Source organism: Antedon bifida, chromosome 5 (genome assembly GCF_963402885.1).
Source record: "Antedon bifida chromosome 5, ecAntBifi1.1, whole genome shotgun sequence".
In the NCBI taxonomy this organism is placed as follows: Eukaryota; Metazoa; Echinodermata; class Crinoidea; order Comatulida; family Antedonidae; genus Antedon; species Antedon bifida.
Window position 1 is genome coordinate 22,816,645 of NC_136230.1, and position 13,834 is coordinate 22,830,478.

Here is a 13,834-nt window from a genome sequence, read left to right on the forward strand (position 1 = left end):
AATATACGTTTTGCATTTTATTACTTAGTTTTAGCATTATATTATATCTATTTCTAATATATTATGTGAAAAATGTAACAAATTATTGACTATTTGTATTATATTATTCGGTTTTGGCATTATATTATGAACATTTACTATTATATTATTAATAAAATACATTATATTATAATATAATTGTATTATATTAAACGCATTTACCTTACTTTATAACATACAACATTATTATATTATACGGATTCGTGAGTTATATTATTATTTTGTATGATGTTTATTATACGTCACGACTTATTTCAGTTCTTCTAACTCTTTCTCTCCCTCCCCCTGTTCACTAGCAATCAGCGGCAGAATCTGAATTGTGTGACTGTTGAAGAATAACTAATTATCTTTACTACGTACTAGGCCTAGGCCTACTAGGGGATCTAGCCTAGACGTAGCTAGTTAGACAAGTGACCAAGGACCACCGGACAGCTACAACTAATACTACAACACAATAATACTACTACAATAACTACTACTGCTACTACCTAGGCCTAGCTAGTAGAGTACTAGGTAGCTACTACTAGGCTCTAGGGCGTATGTATGATGTTAACTACTAGGCCTAGGCCTAGGCCTAGGCCTACTAGTACTAGGCTAGGCCTAGACTTAAGTTGTAGTAGGCTAGGGCCGGGCCTGCTGCCTTAGGCTAGGCTACTACTACTACTACTACTACTAGGCAGTCAGCCCATGATGAGCGAGCGAGTTGGCATGGGTACGGGTTGACCTGTATCCTTCTAGCTAATCGTACTAGGCCTAGGCCTCAAGTAAGTCTACGCTACCCAGTCCGGCTACAATATGGTTTATTTTGTTTTATAGCTTTATTGATAGCTGGGTTCAAATCTGGGTTGGGATGGCTTTTTCTCATTCTAAAACAGATTTCCTTATCATAATAAAATAATATATGAATTTATTTGTAATATTGTAATGTATACATAATATAAGTAATTGCCATTGCATTTATTATTATTAATTATATATTATACGGTTACCCCTTAATTATACTATAGTATAATTTCCTTGTTATATTTTACAATATTTTCTTCATAATTCTACAATTTTGTCTTTCACAGCACAAATTTATCATACTGAATCATCACACACCAAGTCTCATAAATTTCTACTGTATTTGTCCAAGCTACTCCAGCTACATGGTATTTCCTTGAGGCTAAACTACACGGTATACTGGCACTACCATCATTCCTGGCTCGTCAACCTGGACCACATCAGCACAGTTTCAGTTTCAGTTTATTTACCATTTCAATTTCTGAACATAAGAGATGAACAACTTATATGGATGGATAACCGTAAGAGCGAAGCTCGTTTACCGGTCACCCGTTAGTGCAGTGACATTACAGACAACATTAAGACAGGACAAAGGTGCAATACATAACAAGACATGTGAACACTTGTGTTTGCAACCCCTTGGATAAAATAATATATTTATATAAAGGAGAAAGTTAGATATTATAATATTTCTTTTCGATCATACAATGATAATTTTAAAATTATTTCCTAAGAAGTCATACTACTGATTCAAAATAGTGACTTACACCCTGTGGTCAAGGCTTTATTTTCTCTTATGCTTATTTCCTCCAACATACAGAGTACATAGGACTTTTTTATTCATAACTGTTGAATTGCATCCCAATACATAGTACCTATTGGTATTATATCTAAAAATACAAAGGCGGCTAACACAGATAGTTCCATATACAGTACTCTCTTATAAATAGATGTATCTCTCCAATCTACTCCCAACTACCTAATCTAATAATAGTACTATTAGCATACTACTATACACTTTGTAGACAAGAAGTAAGTTGTATACACCTAGAGGACTTATGGTAGTACAGTCGAACGCCCTCTCACTGGCCCGGTCAACATAATCTATACCTAGATTATTACAGTAATTAAAGTACATTATTACAGAGATTTTTTTTTTTTTTTTGCAGAAATCAAAGTTATGTGTATAGAAAGCAGTACTCGTATTAAAAACTAAGCAGGTTGTACTCTTGAACGCAAACTGGCAGGATATTTTGAATATTTTTTATTTTTGAAATGAATGGAATCCTAACTTCATTTTCTACGAACTGGAGACGAAGACATATTATGACCCTTTTATTTAAATTTATTTGAATAGACCTCCATGTAAATTCATTAAAGGCTACATGATTGTTTTATATTTTAATATGTGATACTAATAGTAGAAAATTATTGTGTATAATGAGGACTAAGAATCTGATATTTACTTGCATTCTCATCTTTTTAAAATTTTATTTATAATGCTGGTGGTAACGAGTTTAAAATTTAATTATATTGACTAGTTTTGATAATCATTATGTCCATATAAATTCATGTATATGTCTTTTGTGGAATATAGTTCATATATTATGTATTAAATAAATTGGTAAGGCCATACTGTTATTATTTAAGAAAAGTTTATATACACTTATTTTATGCCTACCAATATTAGTATAATTGTTTATATAAATATTTTGTCTAATTGCCTTGATTTTTTGTATAGGCCAATGGCATCAATGTTTTTCTCAAAGCATTAGCCTAATAATGCCACATTTAGAAACATGATTCATTGATTTCTGATATTCTGTACTTGTTTATGCATTACTAAAATAACCTAGTAGTTAATATATTTCATTTGTAATGTATGTATAAACATTCAGTTTTTTTTTCACATTTTTAAATTTAAACATTATTACAATACCTACCTTTCTGATATTGTTACTATTGTATAATATTTTTTGAGGCAGATTGTTTTCAATAAAAAAAGATTTTAAACAATTACTTTGACTTATACTGTACTATGTTAGTTCAGGAGATGAAGTGTGTGTGGGCAGAATCTGGTGCGAGGTGTATATTTGTCACTTTAAGACCTAAATTAGATGTTTCTGAAGAAAAGAAGTAAAAGGATACGCTTTCAAACAACTTCAAGAAGATTCACACAAAAATAATTACTTTCCAATAAAATAGTATAACAGTGTATATTACAGTACATTGAATAAACTCGAGCGGAATAATAACGCACATAAAAAAATATTCATTTTCTTTTCGAAAAGTGCCCTCTCTAGTTTTCTATTAATTTATTAATAATTATTATTAATTAATGAGTAATATGAACATATTTTTTACATTTAAGGCTGGAAGCTGTATCTACTCCTAACAAAGTTTCATACCTCCAAATTTCATCAACGTATTCAAAGCACTTAAATAAATATCAGATTTAACATTACAAATTCAGGTTTTGATAGAATTTTGCTTAAAAACATATACAAAAAACATCGATAAAAAATACTTTTCGTATTCAAAAACATTTGATACTTGGTATAAATGTTCAATATAGGTTGCTTCATCCATATTGCAAAAAAATAACTATCAAGCCATATCACTGATTTTTTTTAATTTACGTTTTTACAAAATGTACACTTATGAAAGACCATATAATTCCAACTCATTTTTTTCAACCTAATAACGATTTTGAAAAAACAACCAACAAAAAACGTTCATGGATGCAATTTTGTTTCTGTGAATAGAGCAACCTATATTAAACATTTATACCAAGTATCAAATGTTTTTGAATACGAAAAGTATTTTTTATCGATGTTTTTTGTATACGTTTTTAAGCAAAATTCTATCCAAAACCCGATTTTTTATGTTAAATGTGATATTTAATATTGAAGTGCTTTGAATACGTTGATGAAATTTGGAGGTATGAAACTTTGTTAGGAGTAGAACCAGCTTCCAGCATTGAATGTTAAAAATATATTCATATTACTCATTAATTAATAATAATATTTAATAAATTAATAGAAAACTAGAGAGGGCACTTTCGACAAGAAAATGAATGTTTTTTTATGTGCGTTATTTTTCCGCTTGAGTTTATTCAATGTAGGCCTACTGTAATATACACTGTTATACTATTTTATTGGAAAGTAATTATTTTTGTGTGAATCTTCTTGGAGTTGTTTGAAAGCGTATCCGCTTACTTCTTTTCTTCAGAAAACATCTAATTTAGGTCTTAAAGTGACAACTATACACCTCACACCACCAACTTCCAACACACTAGTTTCTGCCCACACACACTTTATCTCCTGAACTAACATAGTACAGTATAGGTCAAATTAAATTTTCTTTTTATTGCTGCCTCAACAAATATTATATAATAGTAACAATATCAGAAAGGTAGATAGGTATTAAAAATGTTAAAAAAAATATGAATATATGTTTATACATACATTATAAATAAAATATATTAACTACTATTTTAGTAATGCAAACACAAGTACAGAATATCAGAAATCAATGAATCATGTGTCTAAATGTGGCATTATTAGGCTAATTTGCGTTGAGAAAAACATTGATGCCATTGGCCTATACAAAAAATCAAGACAACTAGACAAAATATTTACATAAACAATTAATACTAATATTGGTAGGCATTTAAATAATAGTGTATATAAACTTTTCTTAAATAATAACAGTATAGGGCCTTACCAATTTATTTAATACATAATATATGAAATATATTACACAAAAGAAATATAAATGAATTTATAAGGACATGATGATTATCAAAAATAGTCAATATAATTAAATTTTAAACTCATTACCAGCATTATAAATAATATTTAAAAAAGATGAGAATGCAAGTAAATATAAGATTCATAGTCCTCATTATACACAATGATTTTCTACTATCACATATTAAAATATAAAACAATCATGTAGCCTTTAATGACTTTACATGGAGGTCTATTCAAATAAATTTAAATAAAAGGGTCATAATATGTCTTCGTCTCCAGTTCGTAGAAAATAAGTTAGGATTCAATTCATTTCAACAATAAAAAATATCCTGCCAGTTTGCGTTCAAGACCTGAAAATGCTTAGTTTTAATACGAGTACTGCTTTCTATACACATAACTTTGATTTCTGCAAAAAAAAAAAAAAAAAATCTCTGTAATAATGTACTTTAATTACTGTAATAATCTAGGCATAGATTATGTTGACCGAGCCAGTGAGAGGGCGATCGACTGTACTACCATAAGTCCTCTAGGTGTATACAACTTATTTCTTGTCTACAAAGTGTATAGTAGTATGCTAATATTACTATTATTAGATTAGGTAGTTGGGAGTAGTTTGGAGAGATACATCTATTTATAAAAGAGTACTGTATATATGGAACTATCTGTGTTAGCCGCCTTTGTATTTTTAGATATAATACCAATACGTACTATGTATTGGGATGCAATTCAACAGTTATGAATAAAAAAAGTCCTATGTACTCTGTATGTTGGAGGAAATAAGCATAAGAGAAAATAAAGCCTTGACCACAGGGTGTAAGTCACTATTTTGCATTAGTAGTATGACTTCTTAGGAAGTAATTTTAAAATTATCATTTTATGATCGAAAAGAAATATTATAATATCTAACTTTCTCCTTTATATAAATATATTATTTTATCCAAGGGGTTGCAAACACAAGTGTTCACATGTCTTGTTATGTATTGCACCTTTGTCCTGTCTTACGGTTATCCATCCATATAAGTTGTTCATCTCTTATGTTCAGAAATTGAAATGGTAAATAAACTGAAACTGTGCTTATGTTGTCCAGGTTGACGAGCCAGGAATGATGGTAGTGCCAGTATACCGTGTGTAGTTTAGCCTCAAGGCAATACCATGTAGCTGGAGTAGCTTGGACAAATACAGTAGAGATTTATGAGACTTGGTGTGTGATGATTCAGTATGATAAATTTGTGCTGTGAAAGACAAAATTGTAGAATTATGAAGAAAATATTGTAAAATATAACAAGGAAATTATACTATAGTATAATTAAGGTGTAACCGTATAATATATAATTAATAATAATAAATGCAATGGCAATTACTTATATTATGTATACATTACAATATTACAAATAAATTCATATATTATTTTATGATAAGGAAATCTGTTTTAGAATGAGAAAAAGCCGTCCCAACCCAGATTTGAACCCAGCTATTAATAAAGCTGTAAAACAAAATAGACCATATTGTAGCCGGACTGGGTAGCGTAGACTTACTTGAGGACTAGGCCTAGTACGATTAGCTAGAAGGATACAGGTCAACCTGTACCCGGGCCATGCCAACTCGCTCGTACCCACATTTTGGTTTACTTATAAATCCAACATTTTGGCTTACTCGTACCCATCATGGGCTGGCTGCCTAGTAGTAGTAGTACAGTAGTAGCCTAGCCTAAGGCAGCAGGCCCGGCCCTAGCCTACTACAACTTAAGTCTAGGCCTAGCCTAGTACTAGTAGGCCTAGGCCTAGTAGTTAATATCATAACATACGCCCTAGAGCCTAGTAGTAGGCTACCTAGTACTCTACTAGCTAGGCCTAGGTAGTAGCAGTTATAGTTATTGTAGTAGTATTATTGTATTGTAGTATTAGTTATAGCTGTCCGGTGGTCATTGGTCACTTGTCTAACTAGCTACGTCTAGGCTAGATCCCCTAATAGTAGGCCTACGCCTAGGCCTAGTACGTAGTAAAGATAATTAGTTATTCTTCAACAGTCACACAATTCAGATTCTGCCGCTGATTGCTAGTGAACAGGGGGAGGGAGAGAAAGAGTTAGAAGAAGTGAAATAAGCCGTGACGTATAAATAACATCATACAAAATAATAATATAACTAACGAATCCGTATAATATAATAATGTTGTATGTTATAAAATAAGGTAAATGCGTTTAATATAATACAATTATATTATAATATAATGTATTTTATTAATAATATAATAGTAAATGTTCATGATATAATGCTAAAACCCAATAATATAATACAAAAAGTCAATAATTTGTTACATTTTTCACATAATATATTAGAAATAGATATAATATAATGCTAAAACCAAGTAATATAACGCAAAACCTATAATTCATTACAATACAATATATAATATAATAAAAAATGATATAATAATATACTATTTTGAATACTTCAGACAGCTGAGGCTTGCCATAGTTTGCTATATCTATAATTTCAAGTACATATAAACATATATTTGTGCTTATTTCGATTTATGTAGTAATTTTATCATGATTATGTATTATTTATACTGTTCACCTATTGTACCTTTATTCTTTTTTTTTTGTTTTTCAGTTTTTTTTTATTTACTATGTATAAGTATTTTTTTTTTCTGTCTGACATTTTGTAAGTAGGCCCTAATGTGTATTTACTACTGACCTATTGCATCGATTTATTGATTTGCTCGTAATACAATTTTTTTTAAGTATCTACTCAAGTGTGCAATTACTACTGTACATTTGTTTTTGTTTTGTTTTTTGTTTTTTTTTTCCAATGTAAGTTAATTATGTAAGTTTTATCATCATTTACCTTTTATATGTTGTTGTTTATATTTGTATGGACGCACCACCGAAAGGTGTGTGCCACTGATTCGAAAGTGAGTACCAATAAATACTGAAATACTGAAACACATTAAACATGTATACCGCCCTCTATTGGTCAATAAACAGTGAGTTACCTCACTTCAGAAATGGCTATCACAGTGTGAGCAACGTTATTTTTGTAGTCACATTATATTTGTCAGTATCAAGAATACAGGACATAACAAATACGCCGCCCCAGTTTGGCATTTTGGTATAACCATGGATTAAAGAATAGAAGGATATGCATCGACAGTGACATCAAACGATTTTCCAACGCGCTTGCCTATACTAAAGCACTGCTGCCACTCACACAAACACGCTCATTGAACTCCGTGTCTCTAGCCGCGGCCCTCTGTAGAACGCTGCGAATCAACTGCTACATTTTATAAGAACAAAACGTTGCCATGTAGAAATCGTATGCGCAGTCTGAATGTGCTATTGACATGTCTGCGTTGATGATTAATTGACAACAACAATATATTGCTGAACAATTCTGTTTTAGTTTCATCACAATCGGACTACGAAAAGTTCACTTTCTTACGACTGTTAATTTTAAGTAGTTGGTGATATTAATAAAATATGCAATTTTTACATTTGATATTACCATATGAGCCTGCCATCTTCTGTCATTAAAAATTGCGTTAATCTATAGAACATTAATTTATGCATTTGACCATGTATGTTGTTAGCGTGTCCTGTGTCCACACATACAACAATCGTGTTTTTAATATATGGATAAGCAGTGGTTTCTTCATAAATCTCCTTAATTATCGATGTGATTATATTTAAACTGTAGTTTCTGGTGATTGGCTAGTGGTTATGTCATCCACATCACATCTAATCACAGGGCCTAATCGAATGAAAACAGCGATCCCTGATCCGGGATTGGCTGGCTATGTATAGTTGCGATACGTTACCTAGCGGTCGTTTTGAAAGTACACGCAAGGCAAACTTTTAATAACGAACAAACGAAGTACCTTGTCTATTACTATATTATTATTCACACAAGAAGTAGACAACGGTGAGTATATAGATCATATCACACGTTGTATCTACTACACTTAAGATTAGCCTATAGGCCTACCTAGGCAGTATCAATGTCGGCAAATCATAGGGTTTACTAGTTTAAGCCTAGAAGGCATTGGCCTAGCTAGGCTAGTATGCTTGCTGATTTTGTAATTTTACAACAAATGAGACAACAAATAGTTATTGTCTCAGATGTAGGGCTACGGTTTACGATGAAATCGGTCGCGTCTGAAATCGGTCGCGTTTGAAATCGGTCGCGATAAAATCAACTTCCGGTATTTTGTATGGCGCGCCGCTAGAGCTATACTTTTGATTATATCGGTCGCGTTTGAAATCGGTCGCGTTTGAAATCGGTCGCGCTATTTTGTATGGATCGAGCGGGATGCATGCTAGAGCGGGATATACATTTTTCGTTTATATAGATTTAATTGATATTTTGTATAGTAACTAGATTATTTATGTGGATATTTTTTACTTGGTTAATAAATATTTATTATCAATCAATAAATTAATTTTTTTTTTTTGTATTTCACAGGTCTCGGAGAAGGACTGTGTCTTTTCAAAATGGCCATTTCTAAACACGTTTAAATATTATATTAGGCATAATGTTATATTAGGCATATAATAATTTACCTCTATTTAAATGTACTGTAATTAATATATTATATATAGAGAATATACGTCTTTCGTGTCTTTTATTATCCAAACAATTACGTAAGAGAACAATTTATTTAAAAACAATAATTTTTACAATATAGCCCATAAAGCCAGCGTATCCATTTTTATACTTATGCATACTGTGGCAGATTATATCATATCCATGTCGTTAACAACATACTATTCGATCACCTTATTTTTATTTCTATCCGTTATGTAGGATAATATTAAGTGTATAATGATTATTGTTGAGGCAAATCACGTGTATATTTTTATTTATAATGTTTAAAATAGTTTTTAGTAAAATGATCATTATATGCGGATGGTTAAAAGACGAATTACTGAAATAAACCCCGAATAAGCCATATTGGAGATGCGCCTTCTATGATCGTGCAGCTGTTTCCTCTAACAATACGTTATTTTGCTGACGGGGTTTCCCCTTTTTAAAAAACACGCACTTGTTAGTGTGTCAAATCATGGACAAAACACGTACGATCGTTGTCCATGGCGAGGTAAAGATGACGTCTATTACTAATAACCATACATTTGAAACGTCTATATAGGCCTCCTGCTCGACGCGATTATGAGATCATGTTCATTCATTCATTCTTTATTTAGCCTTTAAAATCGAAATACATTTAAAACATAGATAACCAAATCAAGACACGTGGAAATATAAGGAGGCAAGGATAAGCAAAAGCAATTAAAATCGCTGTAGCTCACATGCTTGCTTATCCATAATAATTCCGAATAAAGCACTTTTTCTATAATTTGACAGTATGAAAAATACGAATTTACGTATATACGTCGTCGATACTATAGACATAGAGGGGGGGGGCGCTACGAGGGCTCTATCCCCCTCGTCGGGAAGCCTATCCCCCCCCCCCCACAATAGCTATAGGTACGCACTTGTCTGGCGGTATCCCTTTGTACGAATCGTTCAACGTTGGGTCGTGATATCATGTTCCATCCAGGGACCAAAATGTGTACTGTAGTTATTTTCCAGGCGAAGTTTATCGACGGTTACGTCGTGTACTGTGTCGACGTACGCTACACTACAGCAAAAACGAATTATGTTAATTGTTCGTATGTTCACCAATTTTTTAATTTACAAGTAACCTTCTGTACCGTGGGGCACCTAAAATAAATATTTCATCCATTACTAAACAAAAAAACATGCCATTTTCGCTTAGCCAACATCTTATTATAGCTAAGTTATTAAATTTTCAATGTCCTGTATGTCATGAATTTCTCACCATCCGGAAGTCCAGATGGTACGCAGGCATACACTTGGGAGGAATAAACTTATTTCCCCGACTGAAAAAGGTCTACGCTTGCGTTTTTTAAGCCTCTGGGCCTGATGTTTCCAAAGTATGAAATGCAATTTTTTGAAGACGCGCAGCTCTAGTTTTAAACATTTTCTTAGCTCAGTCCCAACAATAAAGCTGGTCATATTTCGAAGTACAAGAAGTGCATTTTCCCGGGACCTAACATCTCTATTTTTCAAACATTTCTTAGCTCAGTCACAACCATGATAGGGACTTATATATTTTGTTTCATGTTTTGAAGTATAATAAGTCCAATTTCCAGGACCTCCAACTCTATTTTTCTAAATTTTTTTTGAACTTTTATTTTTTAAATTGAAAAATATGGATTGAAACAGTCATCGCGCATCGTTTTTTTTGCACGCAGTATTTTATTTATGCATTATAAAAAATGGCTACCCTAAATCTGATTAAAATGACCTCAAATGACGCTAGAACGCGTTGCTTACGGGGGCTTCGCCCCCTGGACCCCCACCGGGGGCCCTTGGCGGCCCCCTGGCCCCCAGCCTTGTGATGCTCGCTTCGCTCGCATAGCCCCCTCGTCGGGGAATGTAGCCCCCGCGTCGGGAAGATCCTGGCGCCACCCTTGTACGTCAGAGGGCTATTATGCCCTTTTATGAATTCATTATTGTCAGCGATTTAACTACTAAACAATAGCTAGTACGCACTTGTTTGGCGGTATCCCTTTGTACGAATCGTTCAACGTTGGGTCGAGACGCGTGATATCATGTTCCATCCAGGGACCAAAATGTGTAATGTAGTTATTTTCCAGGCGAAGTTTACCGACGGGAACACGGATAGGCTACTTTTTGTCGGGGAATATAATATACAGTAAAAAACGTTCGCGTTCACTTCGTAGCTTCAGCGCCTAGAAAACCGCGACGTTTCATTGACCGTGAGAGTACGTCAGAGTGCTATATGCAATTTATATGCATTCATTATTGCCAGCGATCTAACTTACTACTAAACAATAGCTAGGTACGCACTTGTCTGGCGTTATCCCTTTGTACGAATCGTTCAACGTTGGGTCGAGACGCGTGATATCATGTTCCATCCAGGGACCAAAATGTGTAATGTAGTTATTTTCCAGGCGAAGTTTACCGACGGTTACCGAAGGGAACACGGGTACTTATTGTTGGGGAATATAATATACAGTAAAAAACGTTCGCGTTCACTTCATATAGCTTCAGCGCCTAGAAAACCACGACGTTCCATTGACCGTGAGAGTACGTCAGAGGGCTATTATGCACTTTTATGCATTCATTATTGCTAGCGATCTAACTACTAAACAATAGCTAGGTACGCACTTGTCTGGCTCTACAATTCATAAAAAACATTAGCGTAGATCAATCGCGGCAGAAACCTTTACTAATTACAATGATAGCATCTACAAACATCATGCCACCAAAGAACGCGCGAAAGAAGCGTAGCCAACAAGGTTAAATGTCGTTGCACATGTGCAGTAAATAATATATTAGGCACGCGACCGTTTATGCGGTTAATTAAACTGTAACATTGTGGGCGGTCCGCGCTCTGTCGGCTAGAGTCATGGAACCCTTGATCTCAAACTGATGCATATCCTTCTATTCTTTAATTGAGAACTATACATCATACGATGCGGCCCTGACTGAGTTAAGCATTGAACGTTTGTCAGACCGCCGTGACCTGCTTTGTGCCAATTTTGCTCACAAATGTTTACAAAACAATAGATTTGGTGAATGGTTTCCACTAAACAATAAAACACATAACATGAATATACGAATCTCACTTAAATACAAAGAATATAAATGTAGAACTAAACGATTCCAATGCTCCCCTATACCATCAATGGTTAAATTACATTATATATTTTTAAAGATATTTTTCTACTAATTAATTGACTATGTACCGTAACTTAACTATTGTATTAATCTTCATTTTGCTCATTTTGTTTAATTCTGTATATTTTGTATAATGTATTTAACTACTCAGTTCGCAATTCAGTTTATACTGCCATGAATTGTTTTATGTATATACTTGTTGATGAATAAAAGAAACCGAAATATATATTTGTCAGTACCCTATTATCTATGTATTAACAATGCAGTATTTTAAATAAATTATAGACCTAAGTAGTATTATTGTCTATTATATGTATATGACATTTTTTTTGGAAAATCATAAAAAATACATACAAAATAAAAACATTCAATTACTCTTCAGTTCAGTTCAGTCTCCTAACCCCTGGTTGGTTGAGGCACCACTGCTTAGTGGTTAGAGGCACCATTGCTTTTGGACAATCCTCCTCCATCGATCTCTGTCCTCTGTACCTCGTTGTGAGTCAACAAAGGTCAAACCTGTCCATTCCTTGATGTTGTTTCCCACCTCTTTCTCTGTCTGCCTCCGTCTCCATTCTTGTACGGTACCCTGTAGGATGGTCTTGGCCAGCCTACTGGATCTCGACACGTGTCCGTACCACTCCAGCTTTCTGCTTTTCACAATTGATAGCAGGTTTTATGGTCCTGACACGACATAATACTACACATACATTTAATAATAACAGAATTTCCAGGAAGCTTATATAATATGATACTATCATCTTATCATGAAGATCGGTTTTTGTATTCCATATTCTTGATTTTTCAACAATACCAATGGTTTCTGAAATTAATAAAAACAAATGTGTTCATTTTAATTCAAAATTTCCACTGGCCAAGATATAATAATTATTAAATTAAATATACAATATTAAACGCTTTATTGTATTTGTCTTATAAAAACATCTGTTAGTGTCACGGTACACATCATTTCTAACCTACTACATCATTTTTATTAAAATAAAAAGTAGTACTGTACATGGAAATGTACTATATTTTGAAGTACACGTAGGGCTAGGCTGGCTAAGGCGGGTGCCTAAAAAACTAAGATCTAGAAAACTAAGACCTAAGATATCTTAGAATTAGACTATTCTATTACCACTGAAAGGATAAACCGTGCTAATGATATTGTGATTAGGCCTACTTGTAATTCAGTTTCAGTCTATTCAAACTGCTTTGATGTAATAAAGCGTCATTAGAATATTGCAAGTAGGCCTATTGATCACATGAAAAAGAAATATTATTGATCAACTCTTAGAAGAATATAGAACTGATCAACTTGCCTACTTACATGTAATACAAGTCTTCAAAAACTGTTCTAAATACAATACAATTTTTACAGTATTTTATCTCTTCTTGATATTAATTCTGTTGGATTTTTCATATCTAGGGGAATGTGTTTGTTTATACATATTTATCATTACAAATATACGTCTCCCTCGAATAAACGCCTCCTCCAATAAAAAAATTAAAAACATCTCGAAAACATGCA